Source organism: Papaver somniferum, chromosome 4, assembly GCF_003573695.1.
Source record: "Papaver somniferum cultivar HN1 chromosome 4, ASM357369v1, whole genome shotgun sequence".
Classification (NCBI taxonomy): domain Eukaryota; kingdom Viridiplantae; phylum Streptophyta; class Magnoliopsida; order Ranunculales; family Papaveraceae; genus Papaver; species Papaver somniferum.
Window position 1 is genome coordinate 154175221 of NC_039361.1, and position 13119 is coordinate 154188339.

At 37.2% G+C, this 13119-nt stretch overlaps 2 long non-coding RNA genes across 12 annotated transcripts; both read left to right on the forward strand.

Annotated features, from left to right (window-relative positions):
• Nucleotides 1-6297: 6297 nt before the first annotated feature.
• LOC113271625 lies at nt 6298-9462 on the forward strand. Of its 4 annotated transcripts, none has more exons than XR_003322245.1 (4): nt 6298-6565; nt 6661-7375; nt 7464-8300; nt 8631-9462. It is a non-coding gene; the product is annotated as an uncharacterized LOC113271625 (long non-coding RNA). The 4 variants fall into 4 exon arrangements; XR_003322243.1 differs by having other exon boundaries at nt 7464-7671; nt 8009-9462; XR_003322244.1 differs by having other exon boundaries at nt 7464-7671; nt 8053-9462.
• A 344-nt stretch (nt 9463-9806) lies between these two features.
• Nucleotides 9807-12841, forward strand: LOC113271624. 8 transcript variants are annotated; one of them, XR_003322240.1, is made up of 6 exons: nt 9815-9858; nt 9948-10012; nt 10688-10782; nt 11041-11153; nt 11743-12198; nt 12560-12841. It is a non-coding gene; the product is annotated as an uncharacterized LOC113271624 (long non-coding RNA). The 8 variants fall into 8 exon arrangements; XR_003322236.1 differs by having other exon boundaries at nt 10688-11153; XR_003322239.1 differs by having other exon boundaries at nt 10703-11153.
• The last annotated feature ends 278 nt before the right edge of the window (nt 12842-13119 follow it).

The following is a 13119-nucleotide window of genomic DNA, read 5'->3' on the forward strand; positions in this document are numbered from 1 at the left end:
ACCCCTAGAGGGGTTATACATCACATATCCCTTGGGGTGCCACAATGGTCCAAAATAAAGGGACAAGTCCGACCAAACATTTATATGCCCACTGACTCGATCTTCCTTGTATGGATCAAAGCATACGTCTGAGGCCTTCAATTGGTCCAAAATCTCCCTCATGCGAATCAACTGATGCTCCTTTGTCCTAGAACGGTTGTCTTCAAATATATACTTTGTTCATCTAAGAGTACCTTTGCACCACCCCGGGTTCTCTCCGGCCAACTTCAGGATAGAGAAGTGGTCATAAATCCATGCCTATATACATAAGAAACCAAGTTTTAGTAAATAGATTGTGTATATTCGGTAGTAATTTCCAAACATAATTTCCGATTATATATAATCGGAAACAAAACTGAGTAGCTATCCACCGAATACACAACATTCGAAAATATATATGGATAATTTCCTACCGAATATGCGTCATTTGGAGTTCAGTAACCTATAGCTTTTCTGGCCTGTATATTCGGTTCTAATATCAAAAGAATATTTCCGATTGTATATAATCGGGAAAACAATTAAGTACCTAGCCACCGAATAACCAACATTCGGAAAATAAAATGGATCAATTCCTACCGAATATGCTCATTTGGAGTTCAGTAACCTATAGCTTTTCTGGCCTGTATATTCGGTTATAATATCAAAACAATATTTCCGATTGTATATAATCGGAAAACAAAGTAAGTACTTAACCACCGAATAACCAACATTCGGGAAAAGAGATGGATAATTTCCTACCGAATATGCGTCATTTGGAGTTATGGATATGCATCATATGTATTGTCTACTGAATAACTATAAAGTGAGTTATAGAGTTCAAGAAAAAACCTGCAATAGAGCCACATTCCCGGCAACTTGGCAGGTTCCTAGCCTCGAAGCCTTTCTCAACTCTTCCATCAAGAATGCTAGGCATGCCGTGCCCCAAGAATAGTCACCGACTTCATGGAGAGGATCCAAAAGTTGTATAAGGTTGGCGTCGATCCGGTTGCCAGAAGTATTGGGGAATATGACACATCCTAATACACAAAGGAGATATGCGGTGGTGATGAGTGCCAAATATTGTATATATTTATCCTTTTTTGTTGGCACTTAACTCATCTCTTGTGCATTAATTCTACATTTTATCCCATATTCTGTATTTTCATTGTTTTCAAGAATAAATATTTTTATTAATTAATTTTGTATTTTTTAGGTAATAAATAAAGTTCGGATGAGTCGCGGAGCGAAAAGAGCAGAAAAGTAGTGAAAAGCCGGGAGAAATTACGCAAGGAAGCCGCGAAGAATGGTGCGCACAACCTCATTTTCTACACACAAAAGCGCCTCCGTTCTCAGCCATCAGATCATTTCTCAGAAGCATCCGACGGTCGCTCCTTCATAGAGCATCAAAATCTGATGTCTCTGCCGAGCACCACAGCGCTGAAATTCCAAGCCTTCAGATTAGATGGTAGTTGAATCCAACGGTCGCTCCCTTGCTGTTCATCGAAGTTTGATATCTCCGCCTTACACTACAGTACCTAACTCCATCTGGCATCGTTGATTTTGTTGTATCATATAATCCAACGGTCGCTCATCGCTTACCTTCGCATCACCGTCCGATCTACCTACCAGCTTCGCATCCAATGACTCAGCGTCACAGAACATCAAGATTAGATGAAGCCGCCTCACACCCTATCACCCGAACCCATATCACCTACCCAAACACCCCCTTCTCCCAAACAATCGAGCCATCACCTACGTCTTCCCCCTCTGCAGAGCCACCTCCTGCAACTGCCGCACCACCATCATCACCACCACTCCCTGACGCCACCAAACACCACCAGCTCTCCACAACAACCCTAACCCACATCATTATTTCCACTCTCATCAACTCTATGTCCTCCTAATCACTCAATTTCACGCCTCTCCCATGTCAGGAACCCTAGAGGTGAAATTGACAAATTAGGTGAAGTAGAGTTGAAATTGAAGGCATGGAGTGATACAGGGGAGTCAGAGAAGGGATGGGTCGGCGTCAATTTGACGTTTAGGTGAGCTAATTTCAATTTTTGTAATTTGGGGAAGAACAAACCCTAATTTTGGGGGAATTAGGTAATTTAGGGAATTTGAGTCTGTGACTATAAATAGCCATATCAGTTGTGTTAGAAAGCATGTTTGGAGTAGCCTACATCCAGAACTTCCAAGTTCTGTTAATTGTAATTTTTGTTCACTTGCTTATTTCAGTTCATGTTTTGCCTAATATTGTTTCCTGTTAATTGCTGTGCTCTTGTGATGTTTGCTATGTTATGTTATATCCTGTTAATGTTTTGTTTAGTTTGCCTCCTGTTAATTGTATGTATCCTGTAATGTGTTAGAAGTTTGTTGTGTTCATTGTTAGTTCAGGTTATGTTAATTGTATTGTAGTGCTTAAATGTCATAGAACTGATGATATCTACTTGAATGAATGCATCTGTGATCAGTTGTGCTGTAAGAAGACAACTGATTCTAGGGGTGAAAGAATGATGGTAGCTAAGAATTCAGTGTGATACATGTTCAGTTAGTTCTGTTAAATGGAGTAAACCTTGCTGCATAGTGTTAATTGAGTAGTGGGAGGAAACTAGTGCTCACTAGTGACAATGAGCAAGCTAGCTCTCTTCCCACTCTAAAAGAGTGCCTTAACTTACCTCCATGTTAGCTTAACCTTCTTCCCCTGCCTTAGGCTAACTGCCTTTGTGTTATTTTCATTTTGCTCCTTTGTGTTTTGTTCACTGTAATTTTCTTTTGCTTCTGTTCACTGTCAGGCTGTTATTTTGCTATTGCTTTGTTCCTTGCCCTGTGCTGTTGTTGCTGCTGCAATTCTGTTGCTGCTGCACTGCTGTGCAGTTTTTCCTGCAGCTGCTGCTGCCTTCCTGCAGTTCCTGCTGCATCACTATCTGCCCTGTTGCAACTCTCTTGTTTTGCTTTCCATTGCTTGTACATTCTATTTGCTTTCCCCTGCTGTGTGCTCTCTTGTGCTGCTGTGCAGCTCTTTCTTTGCACTGCTTGTGCAGCTGCCCTGCCAAGCTGCTGCCACTCTTGCTCCTGCTGCTTGTGCTGCTGCCTTCCTTTTCCTGCCAGGGCTGCTCCCCAGCTGCTGCTGCTGTGACTGCTAGGCTGTTGCTGCTGCCACTTCTTCTGCTGTGCAGCTCTTGCTTCTGCTGCTGTTGCAGCCACAGTTCACCAAGTCCATTTCCTCCCCAAAGGCCTAGCTAAAGACTAACTGAGCCCAATTAAATTCAGTGAAGCCCAAAAGGCCTAGTTCAATAGCTAAAGCTCAATACATCTCAAGCCCAAGGCTCACTTTAAACTGAAGCCCAACTCAGTCATCTGTGGGCTTAACCAAAGCCCATTTGTTTAAGACCAAAGCCCAAATTCATTAAGGCCCAATCCAATTCAACTGTGGGCTTAATCAAAAGCCTAAGTTTAAGGCCAAAGCCCATTTACATTTCAAAGACCCAACTGAGCCCAAGCTCAGTTCCTTTTATTGAGAACAAACCCAATAGTACTTTAAGCCCAACACTCCCAAAAGGCTTCTAAGCCCAAAGCAAACTAGGAACCCAATTAGCTAGAAACACTTCCGAAACACACCCGATCTCTGTGGATCGACCCGTACTTGCACGAGCTACAACCGACGACCGTGCACTTGCGGTATTACTGTAGGCCCCCGTTTTATCACGCTTCATTTCTATACCCTTTCAAGGCCTGTCAGGTGGCAGCGTGGTTCACTTGCTCATCAGTTAACGTTCCATTCTTTTCCTTCTCCAAGGTGCCTCGAAACATATTCATCAAAGCTGTAATGTTGATCTGTCTTGTTCTGTAACTTGCATGCCTCCTAAAATCTGTTGTTGTTGTCTCTCCATCCCAACCTAAGCACTTGTTAGTTAGAGAATAAAGTTGTGCCCAACTTAACTGCTTTGTGTAGTTAAACTTCACAGCTGTGCCTTGGTCGGGAAGGTTAAGAATCTGCACAACATCATCCGGGGTGATCGTCATCTCCCCAAACGGCATATGGAAAGTATCGGTCTCGGGATACATTCTCTCCACGAACGCCGATATGGCCACACGATCATGTTCCAACAATGAATTCTCGGCGGCATTAGCTAACCCCGAGTTGGCAACAATTGTCTTGAACCTTTCACATTCACCGGATAAAGTCCACGCAAGCATTTTTGTTGGTGCGGCGGTAGGTTTGAGTAGACGGACCGCATCTTGATGATCCTATTAATACAAGTATTACGATATAACACATAGACAATACATTAATAAAAAATAGTAATTTTATTACCTCGGTTTCATATATTTCTCTGGCCCATGAGTCTTTGTATCCAAATAGAAATTTTCCTCCATCCGCTGGTAGTCCAAGGATTGTGCCTGCTGGAATACCCTTCTTCTTCAAGTGTTGAGGGACAAGATGTGATGCTTTCTTAGCAATATCCTTCCTTACAACATCTTTTCCTTTTTTGGCTTTTTGGGTACCACTTGGTTGTCCTTCTTCTTCTACTCTTGCCACTGGATCAACTGGTTCAACACTTGGTCCTGCACTTTGTTGAGCGGCTTGTTCAACACTTGGTCGCACCCCTTGTTCACTTCCTTGTTGTTCAACAGTTGGTTGCACTCCTTGTTGACTGCTTTGTTCTTGTTCGCTTTGTTGAGCACCTGAATTATCTTTGGCACTCCTTTCCCTCCTAGCACTAGCTGTCAATTTCTTCCTCCCTTCTCGACTTTGTCTAAACAACAAAGAAAGGAACAATATTTACAAACTATACAATCGGAAGACAAAGTATGGAAATATAACCCGAATGTACACATTCGGACGTAAGAAGACACATATTGTTCCCGAATACAAAACAATCGGAAGCTAACTAAACATATTTGCAACCGAATATACATCAATTGGAGTTCAGAAGCTGTAAATTTTTCATCCTACACAATCGGAAGAAAAAGTGCACCTCTATAACCCGAATGTACAAATTCGGAAGTAAGAAGACACATATTTTTTCCGAATGAAAAACAATCGGAATATAAGTAAACACGTTTACAACCGAATATTCATCAACTGGAGTTCAGAAACTCTAAAATTTTATCCTACACAGTCGGAGGTACAAAACATTATATTGTCTTCCGAATAAATACTGGCCCCAAAATGGGATTTTTCCTATATCATAAATTTTGAGATTTTTTCAATATATACATTCGGTAGTGAGTGTTCTTCCGAATACTTTGTGTCTACTTAAATATATTCGGTAGCCAAAAAATTCATTAAACTACCGATTATTAGCAGTTTGTATCCAGGAAGATATGGCCACCAATATTCGGCAGATAATCATCAAATCTTTCTCCCGAATACTGTCGATGTTCTTGAAAAATGAAGAACACGACTACATTCGGACGTAAATGAGCATGCATATCGTCCGAATCTGGATAAATAACCGAAAACCCTAGAAATTTTTTTCTCGATTCGACGAATTAAAGCGAAATAAACCCCAAAAATGATAGATTCTTACCTAATTGGGGCCATTTGAAGTTGACGAAGTGTTTGAGTCTCGGAATCGCCACCACCGACTACATTGCCGGGTACTTGTTCTTCGCGTTCTTCGCGTTCTTCTTCATTTGCAGCAAGAATTTCTTTATTTCTTGCTAAAATTCCAATGTTTGAATCGATACCCCGAGCAACATTTTTTGTTCTAGGTCTGTGGGTTTCATTTCTCTTATCCATTGTTTTATAATCGAATCGACGATGTTTTGATTTTACGATTCGCGGCGATGTTTCGGTTGAACGAGGAAATTTTTTTTTCTTCCACAATCGGAAGATAATATGAAACTGGAAGAAGAAGAGTTGAAATGAGTAGAATTGTTTTTGATTTGGTTTTTATACAGTTTTACCAGAAGGGCATTTATGTAACTTCAATATCATATAGGGTACCCCTTAACTAGAGTCTTTGGCTGGGTATAAATTGATGGCCCCTAAATCCTTTTGAGTGGCCCTAAAAACGCCAGGATTATTATATATAGATAGTTTCTGGAGAAAATACTCTGTTGTGCTTAAAAGCTGTGCCAAGATCAAATTCTAGAGCTTCTGGCCCCACCAAACGTATAGACCAATAGGGAGACCACTACCAACATTCATTTTTACGACCCCACGTGACTTCGTTTTTTCACGCCACCAATATTCATTTTTTCGACCCCACGCATCTCTCATTTCCTATCTCAGTATTTGCGGTTTTGAAATCTTGTGGGTGTTTTTGCCACACGAAATGGGAAAAGAGATAAGTACCTTCCCGAAAATAAGCTTAATCTTCGCTCGCGTTTTTCCGCCTCAATATTCCCCCTACTCCCATGAAACCTTACGGAGCCAAGAAAATGCTATATGGTTTTTGATAACAATCTCAAGGGTTTTTTATAAAAATCTTGGGGTTATTTTTGAAAACAGAACCAATCACTTGAAGGTTCTATCATTTATTTTTTGCAGGCTTCGGAGAATGAAGTTCAGTTGAAGTTGATTTCATTATGCTAGGTTTCCTATGAATGTCTTCATTTTTTTTTAGTATTGTTTTTCGAAATTTTCCATTTATAAACCTAACCCTATTCTGTTTTTGTTTTATTTTGTAGCTTGGTGCGATTTTTACTGGAAAAGGTATCAAATTTGGTACAAAACCCTAACCCTCTTCTCCATTTGTCTATTTATTTCTCAAATTTTTCTCTTCATCATTTATACTCAAATTATATATACAATTTTGTTATATTATCAATGACAAGGTTATTGGGAATAATTCCCAAAAATAGGTATAGATCTCTTCTCTGATTAATTCTGAAATTTAAATAGATTAGTAGGCCTGTAGTATAACTAACAACAACAATGGACTATCACGTTAGTAGGCATGAAAGTTGAATCATACTATTAGTGTTAATAACCCTTTTGAAGCAGTTTGCTAAATGAGAGTATGACATTAAAATTTCACGATTCAGATAATTTTGGCTATAATGGCTACTTCAATCTGTGATACAATTCTAATTAAGCTCGGGCCTCATTAAAAGGTCACAAATTAAATCTAATTTAGCTCCGATGATTGTTTTTAGTTGTAACACCTATTACATAGATTAAAAGGTCGAAAGCTTGGAGAGACTATCGTAGAATTTTCTGAACTATCAGGGGTTCAGTTGCATCTAAAGTTCATACCTCCACTCTCTTGATGCGGATAGAGAAAAAAAAATCATGAAGATAATTATAAAATAGCCAAGGAGATGGACTTGATTGCTGAAAGATGAATTGATGAACACCGACGAATAATGAGACTTCAATCACTATTAAACCCAGCGCGTAATAGTAAGTTATACCCGCCTGGAATTGTTGTTTGCGTTAGAAAATTTAAATGATTTATTACATAAGCTAAGCTTCTTTTACATCTATGCAGTTACAAACTGAAGACATCATGGAGGACATAAATTTAGTTGAGAGACAGAGAATGGATGGATGATCCCGATGCATCAAAATATCAACCTTCGTAGATCATTTGCAAATAAGTGGACTTATCACCAGTGGCCGCAAAGCTCTATACCTTGATTGGTTGTCAAGGATATGGATTTTGTTTTCTTCCGTTCAAGCCTTTACTCTTCAAAATGGTAAGCCACCACTTCATCATGGTTGCACAATTATGTTAAGGCTTGAACTGTGGCTAATTGTCCAAAAATTGTGAAGCACACATCTCTGGTGGTAATCTCTTATTCTCGAGATATCTCTTAATCTTCTACACTATTTTTTTAGCGTTTGCGGCTTACTTATTTTTGTTCCATATCTTTGTGTACTCTATATTCTTTTGTTATTTTTATACTCTTACCAGAATAAGGACTACATATGGTCACTATTCATGCTAACAAAAATTGGACTGTTGTTATGTGTATGCAACTAAATCTCATTATATTTTAATAATTCCTTTTTTTTTTTGTTTTTTTTTTGAAGCATATAAAGCAAATTAATTGGATATCCAGATAATTTTAATGTAGATGTCCGGCTGGGTCTATTGACTCATGGGGATTGGCAGATTGGGAAGGCCACAAGAAGTTGTAATGGTAAAAGGGGCATTTGATGTACCATCGGCAGGTGCACTTAAAAATGCATTACTATATCTGTAAATGCAAAAATCTGCGTTAAAATTTTCTTTACACATCATAATACATTACTTTCACCATTATCACAAACTGGACGGGCTCGAAGGTGGCAAATTAAGGTGGAAATGTTACTTCTTATAAAGGTAATTATACCCATGTCAAAAAGTTATTCAAACAGTATGCTGATTATTTCATACCTTTACTCGAAGGGTTGTCTTACTGGGTCTTATCAGTGTGATCAACTTCTTAGTTTGGTTTGGGAAACCATCTTATTGAATTTTTTTTAAGAGTTAGTACGCAAACCATCTTATTGGACAAGAACCGTGGGTTTTTTTTATATTCTGAGATTCTCATCTAATATATTTTCGTTTCTAATCTTTGTCCAGTAAGTTCATATGAGATTTTGAATTCTTGAATGTCAATCCTAACCCATACTTAGATGCAAACCTCTCAAAGGTATTCTTATTTTCTAGATGCAAACCAGTCAAAGAAATTCACATTCTCCATTGAAGGTACAACAACCAAGGTAAGCTAGAAACGATTTATTCTTTTGAAGATCACATAATCTCTGATCCAATTGTTTGAATAGAACGCATCAGTTTTAACACGATGTATGTGATTACTTTGAGATATGAAACCTGTAATTGAAGGACAATGCTGGAGTAGGTCCTGCTAATTGCATTTTACATTGTTATTGGAGTTAATGCTGCGTTTTGAATTCTTTTCAGGGGATTAAGACACCATTTCTGTCGTGCAGATATTATAGTTTATCCGTAGTCCTTATTTAATTTTTGATTTTGGTCTGTGTTTTCATGCCACTGAATGGTGCCTTAGTGTGCTTCTTTCTGGTGTTGCAATAAGTTTAAGTACTTGCTGATGGTTAGCTGTCCAGATGTAGTGGTATAACAATATGTTTGACATTTCTTGGGACACATTTGGCTCGCATTTTAAGATACAAAAAAAAGTGGTTGACATTGAAGTTAGTCAACTGAGGGAGAAGGCAAACTATGTATCTCGGTTAGAGCTGGGGATGCAAAAGACAGACAAAAGAGTCATTCGATCTTTAGTAACCATATTCTGCTTCGTACTGGGGACAGTTGCGTTCTATCTTTAGTAATCTTCTTTTCCTTCGTACCAGGGACAGTTCTAATGTGTAAGTGCATTTTGTGACACCGAACAAAGGGATTGTTAGTTTTTGTTTTAAATAGGCACCGCACAAAACATTTTTGATCCTTCAATCAATTGTATCTCATATGCTCTTTTGGGATTCAATTTATTTCAATGTTTAGACATTAATTTTCCTAATATACAGAATTGCGGACCTCACGACTACAATGCCAAAATGTGCATAGGTTTCGTAAAAGTGTAATTTACTTGGATGATGAACTTAAGCCCATGCAAAGCACGGACAAAAAACTAGTATATATAATTTCAGGAGAAAATATTAAACTAGTATATATAATTTCAGGAAAAAATACTCCGATGTGGTTAAAAGTTGTATCAAACTCAAATTCGAGAGCTTCTGGCCCCACTAAAAATATTCAGACCAATAGGAAACTTTTGATTTTTCACACCACCTGCGCTACATATTTTCAACCCCACTTTTCTCTCTTTTCTTAGATATCCAGCGTCCTCCCTTTATCGAAAACCCTAACTTCTTTTTTCCAGGCACTTCTTCTGCTATTCTCCTCGATTTATTCCGTAACTTCTTTTTTTCTCTTCATTTCTTCCTTCGTCATATATTCTTTTCTGAATCTGATTGTTGATTTTTTTCTAATTATTTTTGTTAGGTTTACAAGTGTGATTTTGGTTGAAGCTCAAAAATGATAAATTACTAAATACAATTATCAATTCGGTAAAACCTAACTCTAAACCTTTTCTTTTCTTCATGTTTCTTCCCAATTCTCTCAACTCCGGTTTCGAAAGATTTCTCATCACATGTTTTTATTGTGTACTTAAATCACTTTGTTATTTTATCTGAGGGTTAGGATTACTTCTTCTTTGAATTCTTAGATATGGGTTGCAATGATTTTTGCATAATCATGGTCTTATTTATTGTCAATCAGTTCCGCGATCATAGGATTTGAATTCTTTGCTCATCTGAGAATTACTCGAATTACTCACCTCTGCTGAAAAAAACTCTGAGAATCCAATTCAACGGAAGTCTTTGTACTTCCAGGCTAGGAAGTAACCATACATGAGGGAACTTGCTTAAAGGAGAAACCTACTTTTGTTGTTACCTTTAATAATAAATCATGAAAACAGTTTTTTTTTTTTCTTCTAATCCTTTGAAGGGATATCATCTCGCGTTAATATCATTTAGTTTTTGGTGGGTAGATTTCACATATGGGTTTAGTGGGTCTAATGTCTTTGATCAGCTGTTCAATTTTTACATTAGGCTTTGTTTTCTTATTTTTAGTTTCGATAGCTAGCTTTTTCATGTGAGTTCTAACCTCTATATCTCCATGTTTAGAGTTATAAGTAGTCTTCATAAGTTTCTTATTTTGTTTTGCCGCTGATCATATTTTAGTTTCAAGAAGTCCAGATTGCTAATGAAAGAGGAGCGCAGTTGTATGCCAACCTAAATGTTGTAGTTTCTGATGTTATTCTCTCTAAACAAACTCGGTTTGCTTCTTAACTCTTTTATGTTTGATTAGGTTCATGAAAAGTTACAGTAATCTTAAAATTGTTTTCAATTTAATGGAATTTCTACGCACCTACTGGCTATAAACCTATAGTACATCAACAAATAATATGAGTCCCATGTTCAGATTCCTTTCATATTGCCACAAGTTTCAAATTATTTCTAAATCATTCTTTTCAAGAGATAGGCATGGCATGAAATGGCTTTCTATATATTTTTGCTTCTTTGATTTGTGACAGACTTGAGGATACAATATATGCATCTGCCAACAACAATTGAACCCATTGCCATGGTCCGCGGTACTGCGCATGTTTGGGTTTGGACCACAACTAAAGCAATCAGTATGCTGAAGGTAAATTCTTTGCTTGGTATATCCAAACAGTATTCCGAAGAAGTTTATCTACTTGGTATGGATCCCCAAGATTTTCTAATTTAGTTCAAAAGATAGCATGATATCTAATATTAGTTTCAAAAAAGGATAAACTTACCATGGCATCAGATCCATATACTCTTTCAAGACCTCCATTTTTTTGTGGAATGACAGTTTATGCAAGTAAAACATGAGAAAATAAAACCCCTCAACTATCTCATTTTTATTGACTCAACTTTTATAGGCGTTCATTTTTAATATAGAAACTAATTCGGTTAACATTGTGGTGGTTAAATTGTATGCATCTAAGCACACATTCATATTTGAATACTTTAATACTCTTTCAAATTAACACAACTTTGGGATCAGTACCAAAGGAACTTTGCATTCTTATTTATCAAGAAACATAATTTTTACAATAGAGGGCCTAAGAGAGCTTATGTTCTCATCATAAGTTACAATAAGATATCCCTTATCGACCATGGTATATTTTCTTCAATGTTTAATGATTGTGCGAGTCCCTGTGAACCAGATTTTTGTACGTAAATCGTATTGTTTTCTTTCTTTGCAGGAAGACATTTTTGTAGCAAGAGCTGGGAGGTTCTATGTGATGGGTGAAATTATAGACTATTCGGGAAGTACTGTTAATTTCTTGAATAATTTTGTTTGTTACTTATTATAGATATAAAAGTTAGTACTTAAGTTTATTTATGATCAAGTTAATCTTTGTAAGTTGTGTACCATTTGACATGTATTCAGAAAATTTGTTGTTTGATGGGTTGTCTCATAGCAAAATAATACTTCTTCGTCGGGCTTTTGTTCTTTCTTACTAAGCATTCATGATCCTGCAGAGCTTCAGAAGTCACCCATCAAGAAACAATCGCATGTCAAAGGACAAGATGTGGAACAAAATCTGTTACAGTCTTCCAAAGAACTAGATGTTTAATATGCAGCATGGGAGGTTAAAAGATGAAGAGGTAAAATTACCGTGTCTACCAACCCACGCGCAGAAAGGAAGATGTTGAAGGTAAACCCCCAAGTCTTACCTTATCAATTTATTACTCCCTCCGTCCTAGTTTACTTGACAAAATAGCATTTTGCAAAAACTTGAAACAAATTCAAATTACTTCCACGTACGCGATCAATCTTCCAAGTTACTTATTTTTATTAGTTTTTATATCCTAGTTTTTATTTCTTTTTTAATAATTAGAAAATTTTAGTGGAAAATATAGTAATTTTTTGGTACACTTTTGCTAAAAAAAAATTCAATTTTATCAAGTAAACTAGGACGGAGGGAGTATTATTTTGGCTTTGGTATTTTACTATACTTTGGAATGATCACATGCTTCAAGTCAATAATATTCGAATGAATTTAACTTAATGAACAGGTGAGAAGTCTCACTTTTGTCTGGGTGAGAGAAGCATGTGTAAGCCTAAGCCTCGATTGTCCAGTTATCACAGCTTGCTTATTATCTGGAAGCCCAATGCTAGCTCTATCTCAAGTCGCCGACTCATGAGACTTATCAAGTTCATGCTGTGTTTGTCGTGTGCATCAATACTATCTTAAGAGCGAACATTGCTGTGAACATATCTGGGAAATCCCTAAGACAAGCTACTGTTTTTCCCAAACAGATTAATAAATTTTAAAAATTCATTTGCCATTGTTCGAACCGATTGAGTTTCCTTTATGACCATTAGTCACAATAGTGATACACAACTCTATCAAGAACTTCTACCTATATGACAAACGATATGAAAAAAAACGCCTTAAGAATATATATTATTCTAAGGAACATGTGGGTGCCAAAAACTTAAATTATATTTTAGAAAACATCGGTATGGATTATATAAGGTATAACAGGAAGTCTATGATTAAGTTTCTGTTGAACTCCCAAGTGATAGGTTAGGAGTTCAATTTTCGCCGCTGTCTGATAAATTTTTTTTTGTT